Consider the following 16,265-nt stretch of genomic DNA (forward strand, 5'->3'; position numbering starts at 1 on the left):
GGATGCCTCTGTGAAGGCCCACAAGCACAACCTGATCAAAGAAAACCTGCTTGCCATATAAGCAGGTAACCACCAAAAAAATAGTTCCTAGACCAAGCCTCTGCAACATGAGACCACGGGTTCATTGGGGCCATCTCCCTGACAGTTTGTGGCTCTTGGGGAACATTTCGAATATCCATCATTTGTGGTCCTTTCTCACCTCTCTATGAGAGCCGCTAAAGCCTGCTTCCTCGCAATATGGAAGTATTGTTCCTTCATACGCCAAAAGCATACTGCGACAAGTCCCAGTCCATGTGGGAAAGGCTTATAGTAACTCCTAACCACTTCAGCCTTGACTCAGTTCTAGAATGTTGGCATGATGAGAAGTTGCACTGTAGGCTCCATTCACAGAGGTGAAGGTCTCTCATGTTACCCTTGGCAGTGAGGGGAGGGGGCCCACATTGCAGGAGTTCCCGTATCAATGGGTGCAGCAGTCAGAAATCTAATAAACAGAAGTGAAAAGTGAAGCCCGAAGGTGGAGAGTTGGAGGCATGGAGTAATGGAAGGAAGAAATGATCATCCATGTGGCTCCTTCTTTAGCAAACATTTCGCTAAGTAAGCAAATGTCAAGACTGCTGCTAGTTTGCAGAGAGCAAAACGAAGTCACAAAAAAGGAAACCCATTTCCCCAGTGGTGTTGTCACTGGGGAGAAAAAAGAATGATTTGTGGACATTAAATGTTAATAGTAGGGACGCGGGTGGCGCTGTGGGTTAAACCACTGAGCCTAGGACTTGCCGATCAGAAGGTCGGCGGTTTGAATTCCCACGACGGGGTGAGCTCCTGTTGCTCGGTCCCTGCTCCTGCCAACCTAGCAGTTCAAAAGCACGTCAAAGTGCAAGTAGATAAATAGGTAGCGCTTCAGCGGGAAGGTAAATGGCATTTCCGTGTGCTGCTCTGGTTCGCCAGAAGCGGCTTAGTCATGCTGGCCACATGACCCGGAAGCTGTACGCCGGCTCCCTCGGCCAATAAAGCGAGATGAGCACCGCAACCCCAGAGTCGGTCACGACTGGACCTAATGGTCAGGGGTCCCTTTACCTTTACCTTAAATGTTGATAGTAAAAGCAGTTAGGACACATAACATGTGTACATGCATATCTGCAATAAAATTTTCCTTTCCTGCATATAGAAATGAAATCACTAGATCAGTGTGTGATTCAGCCTTTTTTAACCCAGCAGGGAGGGAGCAGCTTGCAATTTTTTTCTCAGTCCTCTGGATCCCAGCAAGTCAACATCACTGTTTCAGCCCACGTTGCTGCCCCCCCCCCCGCCACACTGACAGGAATCGTTGCACAATCAGTACACGGCTTGTATAGTCTGCAGGGCAGCATCCTGCTTTGAGTGTGGGAGTGTCCTGGTGAGGGGGGTGGGCAGAAAGGTATGTGGCTTTCCACAGGGACACTTTTCCTATCCTCGCAGTTATGTAGCACAACTGCTGGGTAAATGGGACTCCTTTGGCACCCTGTTCCACCCACAACAAAAATCAGTTTGCAACAAATGCACTTTCAGCGACTGGGGGGAGAAAAGAGTTAACTTAGGCAGGGTTATGAAGGGGAGGAAACAGCAGTTAAAGTCATCGAAAACACCCTTGTGTTGTCCTCTTTCAAGCCCTTTTGGTTTCTTGTGCAAAGAGAAAAGGAGAGCCACGAAGACAGGACTGTCACAATCCGCGACACCCAAAACAAATGGTGACCTTTGCTGCCATCTGAAAACACTCCTCACCGTTCTCATGAGCACAAAAGGACTGCTGATGATGAAGGGACGCAAAAGGAGAACATAATGAGCGCAGCCGGAGCCTGCAGCCTGAGACGTCACCAAACACGCAAGCTTGGCAGTCAGGGAAGGTCACAGCTTTATTTAATTTTCAAAAACAGCACAGCTATTCTGAATTGGTTTGGAGCATACTGCTTGTTTGTGTAAGATACAAAAATAGGCAAACATTTCATTGGCTTTCCGTATGCCATTCAACAGATAGCACTGGGCAAGCATGAAAAACACCCAGCTCTCCCAATCAACAATAGGGTGCTAAAGATGAAAGTAATGTACAGTTTTTTAAATGGAGCAAATGTTCTCTACCATTCAAGACATCACAAGAGTTCACCTAAAGCAACTTTGCTACTAACAAGCATGAATGTGAGAATGTTGAGAGAGAGAGAGAGAGAGAGAGAGAGAGAGAGAGAGGAGAAAAAGAGTGTCTGCCAAAGTTACCGACAATTGTATGAGGCAAGACCAATCCGTGACCATGTTACAGCAAGATTACAACATTGCAGAGTGGGAAACTGTTATCATTGAGTTGGGAAACCGACCTACTTTGCCAAAGACACAAACGTCAAAGAGTAGGCTGTACATACAACTGGGGAATATGCACAGCCAAGGTAGCAGATTAAATAGCTCCTTTGGGGTTTTGCAAGCAAACAGAGGGCACTTGCTGTTCCACTGTCTGGGCCAGTCAGATGGGTGAATCCTGTTTTATCAGCAGCTTGAGCCCAGCCATATCATCCAGGAAGTGGTGCTCACAAAGAGCCACCCCCAGCACAGCAGGGAAGAACAGTTAAAGGCAACGCACCTTCTATCAACCAGCAGATGTTCATGCCTGCCCTGGCGCAAGTAACCAAGCTTTTCGTGAAAGCACACCACAATACTTACTCTCTCTTGCTAAGCAGCACTCCCTCAGATACCCTCAAACACACCTGCACACATTTTATCCCCCCCCCCAAGGGCTATAAATGGATTGGGGGAAAGTGTAGAGAGGGTTAGAAAAGTTAAAGAAGCATAAACTAAATGCCAGTATTGTTAATTTTCAAGGAAACAATTTGAAAAATTGCTTTCTGTAAAACAACATTAATATTGATTAAACAACATTGGAAAAGAGGAAAACCATTCATTCCTGCGTATTTCCACTCAAGAATGTTGTCTTAATGGAAACATCTGGAGTAAAGGCTCCAAGTGTCTGGTTTTCTCATTATTTTCCTTTTCCCGCATTTTGTTTCAACACAATACATTACTCAGGCCATCTCTGGAGGCAACTAAAAATCACAAGGAATTACTGCCCAGCTCGGAAGCCACAGAGTCAAATGAATATTTCTATACTGAGCAGAACTCAGTTACAAAAAATACCCTCCCACCCACGCTATGACGATGATAGTCAAGCCCCGGACATGGAAGTGAAAAATTTCCTGATAAAAACAGTTCAAGTTTTGTTATTACATGAAGACACACACACGGGAAATCCCTGGCATACACAAATACTTCACTGCTCATTTACAGCAAATGCAATTGACCTCTGCCTGGAGAACTGCTAAGGGCAAAACTTGAGTTCTGTGCACACAAAACCTTTAAGTCACAACAAGGTGTGGATGACTGTGCATAGCGTACATACTGGAAGCTTCCTACCACTGGGCAGAGAGATATGACCACCGTAGGCAGCTGATTCGGTGTGTCAAAAAGGGGCAGCAAATTATTAGACTCATAGAATCATAGCACTGTAAAGTTGGAAGAGACCAAGAGGATTATCTGGTCCAACCCCCTGCAACCCAGGAATCTTTAATTGCCATGTCTCAGGAGTGAAACACCTTTGGCCCTCCAAACGTTGCTGGACTCCCAACTCCCAATCACCCTTGACAACTGGTCTTGCTGGCTGGGACTGATGAGAGCTGGAGTCCAACTACATCTGAAGATCCACAGGTTCCCCACTCTTGTTGCATTTTTACTGCCAATGAGGTGGAAGAGGCACTTGTGGGATCTGCTGCCTCAGGTGCCAAAATAACTCAGCTGCCCTTGGCTCCTATATACCTTGGCTGGGGGTGTGGGGGAACCATTTCCTACTCTAGCTAAGGCAACCAAGTTTCTTGGTGAGTATTCCTGGAGCAAGGGTTAATTTGATCAGATGCAGGAAAGGCATACAGGCAGCCCCCCCCCCCAATTTATGTACCATCGATCGTGTATACATGCATCGCTCTGATCCCAGGAGTGATCCAGAAAAGTCATAAAGTCATCACTGAAACGTCACTAAAAGAGCAGGACGGGGACAGAATGGGGTGTATGCAGGCTTTTTCAATGGGTTTTCAATTACATGCAATTTCACTGACACGCGTGGCGCCTCTGGGCATAACTCCCGCGCGTTAACAGGGGGATGCCTGTACCTGGATAGAAATGATAGAAAGGGCAAATCATGTAAAAGCCACAGAGTGGGTAGTAGAGAGACTTTCTGAGGAGCAACTTTGAAGAAAATACACAGAAATCCACCTGTGCAGACAAGACTAAAATCTGGCAAGTGGCAGGCCAGAGGCCCAAATCAACATTCCTGTACTCTGCCTTCTTTCCATATTGCCCTATCAGTTTGCTACTGTTCGCACTGGTAGCTGAGCAATGTGTTTTTGAAGCTTCAAGTATTAGCCAGAGTAGATTCTTCTAACAAAAACAGTACCAAGCAGGAATGGAACAACTTCTCATGCGTCTGGATTTCTGAGCTTGTCTGCCCCACGCTCTTAAAACCACACACAACTGAAATTTAACTCACGGGCACCCACACACGGGATATATATATACATACATACATACATACATACATACACAGAGAGAGAGACATCAGTGTGATTCCCACACTTCTAATATCCACCCTCCCTTCCCCACAGGTGGGCGGGGTTTGCGGCACCAAGCGAGGCTCACCTGGGAGGGTGCCACCCACCTGCTTGAGCTGGCCTTTGACCCGCCCTCGGCCAGGGAGGACAATGGACGGCCAGCCAGGGGTGGGCCTAAGGCCAAAAGAAAAGAGACTGACCCCAGAGCTCAAGCCTCTTTTGCTGTTCTTCCTTCTGGGATCAGGATCAGGAGTGTATCCAGGCGGACGGACTGAGGTAAGTAACCAGCATTCTTTATTTTGCTTGCATTTGGGCGGCGGGGGGGGGCATCGCTCCCCACCGCCGCCTGCCCGGTGCCCCTTCCTACCCAGGCGGGCAGTGCGGGGCTCCAGCTGGGCCTGCATGCTTTTTTTGGCAGGGGGGGGGGCCACCGGGAGGGCGGTGCGGGCACTTCTAATACATTTCCTTCACATCATACCATTTGCAAACGGTAATTAAAGTTGAAGCCAAATATCATTTTCCTGGCAGTAAAGCTCCAGTGAATTCAACGGAGCTTACATCCAAGTAGACATGCATAGGATTTCACTGTGCATAATAAAGGAGTATCTGTGGCCCTCCATACGTTGCTGGAATCACTCCCATCAGCTCCAGCCAGCATAGTCAATGGTTTGGGAGTTGGTGGGAGTTGTAGATCCAACATCTGGAAGGCCACGGGTCCTCCATCCCTGAATTAAGATAGTATACTAGTAAAGGAAAACAATAAATCAGGGGCACACCACTGAGACTACCTATATGGGGGGGAACCCCATACAACTGAGGTCACAAACTAGAGAAGTCCTGGGGAACCTGGGGCCCTCCAGATGTTCCTAAACTACAACTTCCAATACCCTTGACCATTGACTATATTGGCTGAAGCTGGCTGAAAGGAGTTAAGAGTCCAAAAACATAAACAAAGCCACTGTTTCTCCATACTTTATGAACAGGCTCCTCCTTGTTAAAATGAGAAACGAAGCTGATCTCAAGTAGTTACATTTTTAAAGCCTCATATCCACACCCTCTCTAGCAAACTAAAGGGATTGGGCTAAGTGCTGTCAAGGTCCAAATTCATTACAATAAGCAGGCACAGAAAATTTGATTAGTTAAACGTTGGTCAGAAGCTGAAGACATTATTGCATGAAAAACATAGTTGAATATACTGTATATTCAGATACGAAGGGGGAAAGAAAAAGATTTCTACAACAATTTTTAAAGTATCTGTTTCAGCAGAAGTCTACCAAAGTTTGCAGAAAGATTTATTCTTATTGTTTTATCCTGAAGCCAGCCCCCTGCACCAACTAAACGAAGGCTTTTCTGTCTTCAGGCCCTTTGGATGTTTAGTAATGCTTCCCTTCTAAAATGTTTTGCACAGTAGTACAGCTCATAAATCACTGGCAGGAAGTCATTTCCATCCTCAAGGTTAGGGGAGGGGACCTGTGGGTTACAATACAGTGTTGGACTACAACTTCCTTCATCACTGACCACTGGGAATAATGGCTAGGACTGATGCGGGTTGTACACAGGTGCCCCATCTCTGCTCCAGCTAGTCAGCCTTCCTCCAAGTCCCTGTCTCTCTAAATACCCATGTCTCTAAATACCCATCAAGCCAGCATCCTAGAGTGTTTCCACACACACCCCAGACCAGTAGCGTAGCGTGGGTTGTCAGCACCCGGGGCAAGGCAAGTAATTTGTGCCCCCTAACCCATGGATTTGCGCCCCCTAACCTGTGGATTTGCGCCCCCTAACCCTAACCCCCAGACGTTGCGCCCGGTGCGGCCGGCCCCCCCTGCACCCCCCACTGCCCCAGACATACCCTTCCCTTGGTCACCTCAGGCTATTGTTTGCATTTATAACCTTGACAGTGAGACTCATTATCTGAATCATTTGAGCTCTTATACCCTAGTTTCCCTCTCCACCTATCAGCTGTCAAATCTTGAGCTTGTTACTGATAGATTGGTAACTATAAATAGGCAAAAAAATGGTCCTTTGTCTGTCTCCTGTCCTGTCACCTACAGGCTTTCTGCCCCGGCCAATGGTTGTGCACTATCATGAGATGTTCACAAACATTCTAACTGTTCAGTGAGTGTCAGAAACAGAATGTTGACAAATAATAAGGCTTGCTGTGGATGGAAGTGAAAAGTTAGCTTGTTTGGGGAAAAGAGATAACGAAGGGCGAAAGGACAGGTGGAACTATGTGCTGTCAGCAGGAAGGAAGGAGACAGAATTCTGGGAAGATATAAGGAGGCCAGAAGCCACACAACTGAAGAAAAAAGAGCAGTAGGCTGAGCAAAAGACATTAAAAACATTTAAAAGTGTGGAGACAGAAGACTGAGATAAAGAACAGCTAAGCAGAGTAAGGAGCTAGGGTGAAATAGCTTGTGCAGCCTAAGCACAAGAGGGGCTCCAAGTTGTTGGCAAAAGGGAAAAGTATAAGGACAAAAAACTTTTAAGATAGGAGCTGTGGAGAAGGGAAAAGACAAAGGCTGAAGATCACATATCAAACGGAAATAACCAACCAAGTGTTCAGCTGCAGGTTTCTAAGGTACTTAGAATTAGTTTCTTTAGCTATTTTAAACCCAGAAGCAAGCTAGGAAATAATGAAAGAAAGTATTAAAATACAAACATAGCATTACCACGTATAGTTTTTTTATAATGAGAACATTTTTTCAAAGAACATACAATTACAACAGAAAATGCCTATTGCCTTCTCAAGCCAAGTCAAATTGGGCCCCACACTGTGATATAATAATTTCAGAGGCTGTGTTGTTCTACTTCCTACGCCGAGTTTGAACAGGCAAGAACAACAATTCCCTCATCATTTTAACACTCACAGGAGAGCAATAACCATCTTTCCAATGACAGGGAATTTTAAAGTAATGGTCGCTCCCCCTACCTGGAAAACAGAATTATCTATGGCAGGGATGGGGAACCTGTGATCTTCCGTCATACCTGTTGCTCCCATCAGTCCCAGCCAGGGTGGCTGACAGTCAAGAGATAATGGAAGTTGTAGTCATAGAATAATAGAATCCTAGTCCAGCAATCTCTGCAGAGGTACGTGTTCCCCACTCCTGATCTGTGGTCTCCAGAGTCTGGGAAGTAAGGCTCATCCCTGTGGCCACATATGACAGCCTCTGCCAACTGGTGCCCTCTAGTCATTTTGGACCACAACTCCCAGCATTCCATTGGCCATGCTAGATAAGGCTGATGCAGATTGGGAGTTCAACAACATCTCAAGGGCACCAGATTGGGGAAGGATAATATGATACGTTCCTTTCCCTCCACCACCTTCATGCCTTATGATATATGGCTCTTCTATGCCTTAAGCAGTACCCTCATGTTGGCCCAATAAGTTTCTTCCTTCAGGTAAAACCTTTCCTGAGCAGTGTTAGAAACTGAGACATGAAAGCAAGGAGCTAAATGCCACCTTAAACCTAGGTTATGGGAGCAACAATGGAATGTCTGGGCGCACTTTTTTTATATAACAAGAATACAAAGCTGAAAATGAATGAACTGCAGCTAAAATATTATGTTCATTTCTCACCTGATCTAGTCCTTCCCCTGCCCACCTCCCTAATATTCTTAAAAGGGTCTCTTCTCCAGTCTTCAGGGAGTTGCTGGAAGTGGGGAGACAGAAAAAGGTCCTCCTTTCCTTCCACTTTGCAGTTTTAATATGAAATCTTAGGCGCGATAGTACGCCCAGAGCTCAGAAACTGGTCACGCTAATGAAATTCCCTGTTGCAAAATGCGCCTAGAATAATGGGAGTTTGGGCCACTGTATACTTAACCTGCCTCTGGTAGCAGAAAACATGCTTTGCATTCATAAGAACTAAAGTTCAGAATCCCTGCCATCTCCAGTTAAAGCAGGGATGAGGAGCTTGTGGCCTCCATATGTTGTTGGACTCCCAACTTTCATGGCCAAGAGAGAGAGATAAACTGTTGTCCAATAACATCTGGAGAGCTGCAGATTACCCATCTCTGAGTGTGTTTGTTTGTTTGTTTCAGTCATTTACATACAATTTTATCATTAAAGGCTCTCTGGAACAAGAGGAAGGGGGGGGGAATCTACCAAAGATGCTGGAGAGTTGTTGACAGTCAGAGGAAAAAATACTGGACTAGTCCGGTGTTCTGGCTCAGTATAAGGCAAGGGGATACATCTCTCAATTTATAATCTCTCCCCCCCCCCCTTAAACCTTGTGCTGCCCATCAAATGTAAACTGGGAGCTTTCCAAGCAAAAATAATGATAGTTCTGTGCTCTACACAGCATCTAAAACATTACAGTCGTACCTTGGAAGTCAAACGGAATCTGTTCCAGAAGTCCATTCGAGTTCCAAAACATTTGGAAACCAAAGCATGGCTTCTGATTGGCTGCAGGATGCCTCGTTGGACGTTCGACTTCCAAAAATAGTTTGCAAACCGGAACAGGCATTTCCAGTTTTGCAGCGTTTGGGAGCCAAAACATTCGAGAACGAAGCTGTTCAAAAACCAAGGTACGACTGTACTTGTGTTAGAGAACATTGCTAGCTGTTATAGATGCGAGGTATGGGGCCCTCATGTCAGTTCAACATACATACACATACCCCAGATCTGCATAAATTTCAGGGGAATATCCAAATTCTGCACAAAAGCAACCCAAAATCTACAAATTAAATAATTTATGCAAATGTACTCACAGGCCTGTTTGCCTACTTGTTCTAATGGCCACTGAAAAGGGCAAGAAACCATGTAGGGCATCTAAAAGTCTCCAGGACCACAGGAGATTTGGGTCTTTTGAGATTTCACTACTGATCATTACTTTTCAAGTTTATCACTGAGATTTATAGGACGCTGAATTCTGTGTCTAAAACAGATACCATCTAGCAGCAGATGGTCTGATGGTGGAAGTACAGCTTTATGCACTTGGAATAATAATAATAATAATAATAATAATAATAATAATAATAATAAAAAGGGGGGTGGACGTCTGGGTGGAAAAGTCTTTCGCAATCCCACCCACCACTGAACCCATTGCATTTTGAGTGTATGTGATTTTGGCTTTACGTGCTACCCCCAGAACGTAACCCCAGCGTAAGTTGAGAGTCACCTGTACAGAATATACACTACCCAGATCAAAATGAACTGTAAGCAGGAAACTCCACAGTGTATCATGTCAAAGGAACTGGAAGTAAATAAAGTAAGTTCTGAAACGAACTTTCCACGATGCCGCAAGCAGTACCATCAACCAGGAGAGGCCAAATTCTCCTACTGTCTAGAGATCTGAAGATTTGAGGGGGGAATGGGGAAACCCCTCAAATTTCCCTTGAGGAAAACATCCCCCGCCCCCCAAAAACCCCTGGGAGGAATTTTCCCCATGCGCTCACATCTTTACTGCAGCCCATAGATAATGGGTGGTATTTAATTAAGTTTCACTCAGAGTAGACTAAGTTAGGTTCATTCATTTCAATAGGACTACTCTGAGTAAGACGTAGCTGAGTAACACCCACTCTCTCCAGAAATACACAGCAGCACAACTCTACAAGATATAAACCAACAGTAAGAGAACTGCAAAGCATATACATCTCTGCCTACACTATGCATCATAATTCCTTCCATTTCCAAAGTTCAGACTGTGTATCATTTGCTTATGGCACATCCCATGCAAGTTTGGTAAAAACCCCAAGGTTTGCAGAGATACAAAATATTTTTAGGTGGGATAAAACCAAAACTTGACAATTGGCATGAAATGCTGACTGGCTGCTTGGGAGCAGGGAGAATGAAATAGCAGGAATCCTCAACGATAGTACACCACAGTGCATTTTCTGTTGCTGCCCTGGACTTCTGGAGGAAGGGCAGGATATAAATGGAATAAATAATAGTAACTGTAAACAGGATTTCTAACCCGCTTTTCACCACAAGGTCCCAGGGCAGGTTAAAACAATACAGTGATACAATTTAAAATGAGATATGAGAATTTAAGTAAGAAACCAATGCAATTTTAAATAAGAAAATACAGTGAGGGTATGACTTCAACATCCAATGACAGCTATAAGGTGAAGAAAGTGCACACCTCTTTGGGAAGAGAATTCCACAATTTAGGGGCTGTCATAGTGAATGGCCTGATTTCTATTAATTTTTTCAATAATAAAGCAGTTAAGTACCAAACACAAAAGATTTGTTCTAAGGAAGACACAAATGTCCTTCCTTAACAATAACCTAAGACACTCTAGAACACAAACATATAATCAACAGTCAATGTAAAAGAAAAGGAAAAGAATCCCCCCCCCCCCCACACACACACAAGAGCAAAAAACCCCAAACTCAGAAAAGGTTCCAAAAGTTAGAAAATGACTTTAAACATCAAAGTAAGTACCGGTACCTTGAATTGGGTCAAGGAAAGAAACTGCAAACAATGCAGTTTGTTTTAACACAGAGCTTATGCGAGTTCTAAATGGAACGCCAGCCAGTAAACAGGCTGTTGCATTTTGGATCGGTTGAAGTTTCTGAGTCATCTTTTGCTGCAAGTTCCACTTGTAAAATCCAATCAAATTCAATAAAGATGAATGAGAGAGTGACAAAGAATGTAAAACAACTTTGCAAACTTTAAATCCGAGGGCAAAGCTACACTGCGCAGTGCATCTGCAACTTGATCTCCCAACATTTGCATTTTTACTGAAAAGCAACCACATTCAAGAGGTGTATGTCAGAATTTCATCAGAGCAGTGGAGCTGTGGGGTATTTAACTCTTCTGTGCTGTTTTCCCAATTTACATTCTTGGCTGCACTCTCAAATCTGGGTTATCTCTAGGATCTGAGGGTGGGTGGGTATTTAAATAAGGAAAATGGCACCTGTATAGCTATATAGATGTTTTGATAACTTTTCTTATCTCTACTTAACAAGCTGCTTAAAGCCCCCTCTTCTGTATAATATTAAAGGGATAGGAGACCTGGTTTCCATTCTACAGTATCTGGTTACCCTAAAGCAAATATGGGGAACCTGTGGTCTTCCAGATGTTGTTGGACTCCAACTCCCATTAGCCCCAGCAAGCATGGCCAGAATGGAAGTTGAAGTCCATCACTATCTAAAGGGCCACATGTTCCTTCCCCACCCCTGCCCTAAAGGAAGATGAGGAAGAACAGCCATGTGTTGCTTTAAAAAAAAAATGGGTCTCATTGTTGAAGGCTGCAGTTAAAGGGGTGGTCCTAGCTTTGAAATTGTTGAACTAAAATATTGGTTTTCAAACTGTGTTGTAGAAAAGCTTTAGAAGGGTTTCTCAGTGGAGGACCATGTAAAAACAGCTCCACCAAAGCTGAAAGGTTGGCAAGCCAATGAGCTGGGTGTCTGACAGCAGCACTACCACTGTTACTGCTAGGGACTATGTATGCAAGTTGCATCCTACACTTTGTTTCTCGAAACACGGTCTTCGTCCTGCTTTATTCCTGGACCAGACTTATAGCTTATACAGCTGACTACAAAATCATACACAACACCAGTTTGGTGTAGTGGAAGGCCAGGGTTCAAATGAGCCCATGATTCTGTGGGGAGAAGAAGAAGAAGAAGAGTTTGGATTTGATATCCCGCCTTTCACTCCCTTTAAGGAGTCTCAAAGCGGCTAACATTCTCCTTTCCCTTCCTCCCCCACAACAAACACTCTGTGAGGTGAGTGGGGCTGAGAGACTTCAGAGAAGTGTGACTGGCCCAAGGTCACCCAGCAGCTGCATGTGGAGGAGCGGAGACGCGAACCCGGTTCCCCAGATTAGGAGACTACCGCTCTTAACCACTACACCACACTGGCTGGGCAAATTTCTGGTTTTAATTCTAAAACCTAAGAACATTTTCAGTTTGGTCTACCCTAACTGAAAAGTATGGGGAACACACTTTTTTTTTAACAGAGAAGTTTTGTAAATATGTTTAGGGGCTGTATGTGAGCAGGGAGATCTCTGGCTAAAAGCCAAGACTAAAGCTTCCCACCCAAAGAGAAGGTTTTGGCAGCACTATTCCTTTTATTATTCATCACTCATAAAATACCCCACTATGCTTTATGTTCTGACTCTCCTCCCTGGCTGGCATCTCTACTTGCTGTTATGAAGGATGGAAATGGAGATACATGGAGGATGGCCATTCCATGTTAGAAGCCATACAGCCCTCTGAAGGAGAAAACTGTCACATGAAACAGATAGGTATGTATGTGTGTACTGATTGATTTGAGAGACCAAAACACGTCTAGCACCTGTTTCCAGCCTGCAAATCCTCCAAATCATTTGCTGGGTTTTTGCGCAATGTCAGAGAACACTACGGACAGACAATTTAGCAAACAATGTTTTTCTATCATGGCATTTCATGGTATTAAGCAAAATAAGGAGCAATCTTTCTCTGCTATGTAATACTTGGTAAATGTTGGGAGCCATATCACCCCCTACAGCTGCTATATATAAGTTTTTAAAAAAGATTCATGCAATGCCAAACTATGTCTTTATCACTGTGTGTAATTTGCCCTTGAGACTTCAAAATTCTTTTTCCAAGTGTTGTTTATATATTTTGAAATACTTAAAATATGTTTAGTTCTGTGACACATCTTTAAATAATCTCTTTTAGTTTTGTGTGTTTTGTGTAAGAACGCTTTTTAATACATAAATAATACTCCTACTCACATTATTTGCAGGTTGTTTACTGCTGGAATATCCTGGGCAAAAACTAAAAAGGACCAGGAAAGAAAAGTCTTACTTCTGTTCATAATTAGAGGTTCCAAATTTAACCCCATAATAGTCAGATCTGAGGGTTCTTTTAGTTATATCTCAGAAGTCATAGTTCTGTGTGAGTTGGATGACAAGGGGCTGGGGTGAAATGTGTACAATCCATACATGACTAATCTTGATTTTAAGGTGTGATGTTACACTCAATAGGCAGTTTCACAGCATTAAAAGCTACACAACAATGGGCTTCACAGACAGAAATTTTGTAAAAAGTCTGTTGTTATTTTCTGAGAGAGAGAACCACTCCAAAGAGAGTGGAAAAATTTTACTGACCTCTTTGAAACAACACAATTATCAGTGTGAATAAAGTTTTAAGACTGTAAGAACAAATAACCTACCTACTTCCCTAAACTTCCCCAATAAATAGTGATAAAACACAGTAGCAATGCATGGAGGGGCAAGCCTTCCACTCCATGGCAACAGAACAGAACAAGTCCGTAACTAAGGGCAGAACAACAGCAACCACAGAATAAGACAAAGCCAGCCACAGTTGTACGTGCTGCTGCACATAAGAAATGGGCAAACTTTCCCACATTCACTGCTCAGTAAGCTGATGGTTTCTATTCACTCATTCAAACTGCTCAGAATGAGAATGTGTCTGCAAGGAAGGGGAAATAGTGCCGCTTCTGAGACGGAAAGTTCCAGAACGTAGTGGGTGAGAAGCAGGAACTTTAGGGAAGATCAGATGGAGAAGACCAATGCCCACAGAAAAAGGAGGAAGAGAGAACAACCTAAATATAGGAGGGGCTTGGACAGTGCTGGCAGGAAGAGAATGGCGAGGCTAAGGAATTCGGAAAATTTTGAGACTACAGGCCGAAGAGGTGGAGAAATAGTGGGCTGAATTTCACATCGCTCTTTGATCTAACATGTGACACTGGCCAAATGTTTCTAGTTTATATCAGAATTATTTTGAAAGGGTCAAAAAGCATATAATCAAGAACAGTTTTACGGTTTACTTTGTTTTCATAAGTGCTTGGTCAAACACTTTATAAAGGCTTGCCACTTGTCTTGCATTTCTCTATGTGGTCATGCCTCACACTAGGGGAAACTTTACTCTCGCTTGGTGTTGCATAAAAAAAGGTAAAGGTACCCCTGCCAGTACGGGCCAGTCTTGACAGACTCTAGGGTTGTGCACCCATCTCACTCAAAGAGGCCAAGGGCCAGCGCTGTCCGGAGACACTTCCGGGTCATGTGGCCAGCGTGACATCGCTGCTCTGGCGAGCCAGAGCCGCACACGGAAACGCCGTTTACCTTCCCGCTAGTAAGCGGTCCCTATTTATCTACTTGCACCCGGGAGTGCTTTCGAACTGCTAGGTTGGCAGGCGCTGGGACCGAACAACGGGAGCGTACCCCGCCGCGGGGATTCGATTGGTGTTGCATAGATCTTGGATAAAGAATGAAACAAAACCAGGGGAAGGTTTTTTTATAAAAAAATGAGAGAAGCAGAAGCAGCACAACAGGAATTATGTAAAGGTAGATTATTAAAGTTTGGATTTCTATAGGACCTACCTCCACTGGTTCCTCGCCCTCAACTGGAGCTCTTGAAAAGCACTGCAAAAGATAGGAAACAAAATTACTACAAAATAAAAATATGTGGACTCTTGTAGGCACATAGTGTACTCTAAATAAAACTTAGCTCTATATTTATTAAGCATGCCTATAGCTTCTTGATTATTACTACATACACACACACACACACAAATACAGCATGGCAAATTTCCCAGAGCCCCTGCAGGCAGCAGGCAGATGGAGTTTGGCCTTGTGAATACTTCCCATTGCAAGCTGAGCTCCCTTCTCTCTGCAAAAGTCAGGGCAAGCTAACCCTGCTAGACTTTTTCATGAGGCCACGTTAGAGCTACCTAACACTTTATACTATTAACATAATGAAAAGATGGCCCTGTATAACGAACACTGTGTGCTGCTTTAAGAAAAGTGGCATATAAATGAAGCAATAGCAGCCATGAAAACTGTATCAGCCCCACGTCATTTCTATGCTAGAACTGTGAAATCATTAAATGGGAAGGGACTGGAAGTCATCTGCTCATCCATCAGCAAGTTATTCTCCTACCAGCTATTTAGAAGATCAACCATGCAGTAGAAGTAACAGCCCATTACAAGGCTTCAAGCCGAGAACATGTGTTAGCACTGAAAAAGGAACCTGAGGAACAAACATCTCCATACATTTCGTGCAAACAAATCAAACCACACAGTGCAGGCAGTAGGCAAATGTCCAGGGTGTCTAGTGTTCTATTTTCCCCCTACAATTCTGCACTCTGGTAAAGAACTACAGTTTATTCATCCTAGATACCTGATCTGAAGGAAGTGCTTATCCCACACAGGCAGTCAAGTATTCTCATGGTGTAAACTGGGCTACTTCTATTGCCCTTTGCTTCACTGTATTGAACAACAACATAATTCCAAAACACACAGCCCAATAGATAAAAGAGTAATTGCTCCACAGCCCCACTGTCCTGGGGAAATAAACAAAGGGATGCCCTTTTTTAAATGCTTAGATAGCAATATGGGGTGGGGTAGGGAGATTGATTATCCATGTATATACAGAGATAGCAAAAGCTGTATCAGTTGAATTTGAGCCTGCCATGCAGCAAAATCTCAACCCGAAAGCAACTATGCAAAATCCGTATCAATTGCACTTCATAATGAATTAGCAACAAAAGCTGTAAACTGCCCATTTAACAACAGGTGGGATCAACTCAGCGGCCAGCTGGTATAAAAGCCCCTCTACTTTAGAGCTTGATATCTGCCCTAGAGAGAAATGTGCCATAAGAATTGTCAGTATAGTGCAGTGGAACATTTAGGATTCACGTGCAAAACTCTCGTTCTGCCATGAAGCATTCATGTTTTACTAACAAACTGTTCACCACT

At 44.0% G+C, this 16,265-nt stretch overlaps 1 protein-coding gene across 7 annotated transcripts in view; it reads right to left on the reverse strand.

Moving 5' to 3' along the window:
- The window catches only part of LOC310661925 (signal transducer and activator of transcription 5B), a 68,938-nt gene that overhangs the window by 40,864 nt on the left and 11,809 nt on the right, over positions 1 to 16,265 (reverse strand). For 5 of the 7 annotated variants that reach the window (XM_083408592.1, XM_083408589.1, XM_083408588.1 and 2 more), the window contains exon 2: positions 14,889 to 14,930. The gene's annotated coding sequence lies outside the window, so the exon portion shown is untranslated. Of the gene's footprint in view, positions 1 to 13,277; positions 13,321 to 14,888; positions 14,931 to 16,265 lie in introns of those variants that run through there. The other 2 variants (XM_083408591.1, XM_083408593.1) reach the window with 2 other exon arrangements.

The sequence above is a fragment of the Podarcis tiliguerta genome (assembly GCF_965153285.1).
Source record: "Podarcis tiliguerta genome assembly, chromosome: 13".
In the NCBI taxonomy this organism is placed as follows: domain Eukaryota; kingdom Metazoa; phylum Chordata; class Lepidosauria; order Squamata; family Lacertidae; genus Podarcis; species Podarcis tiliguerta.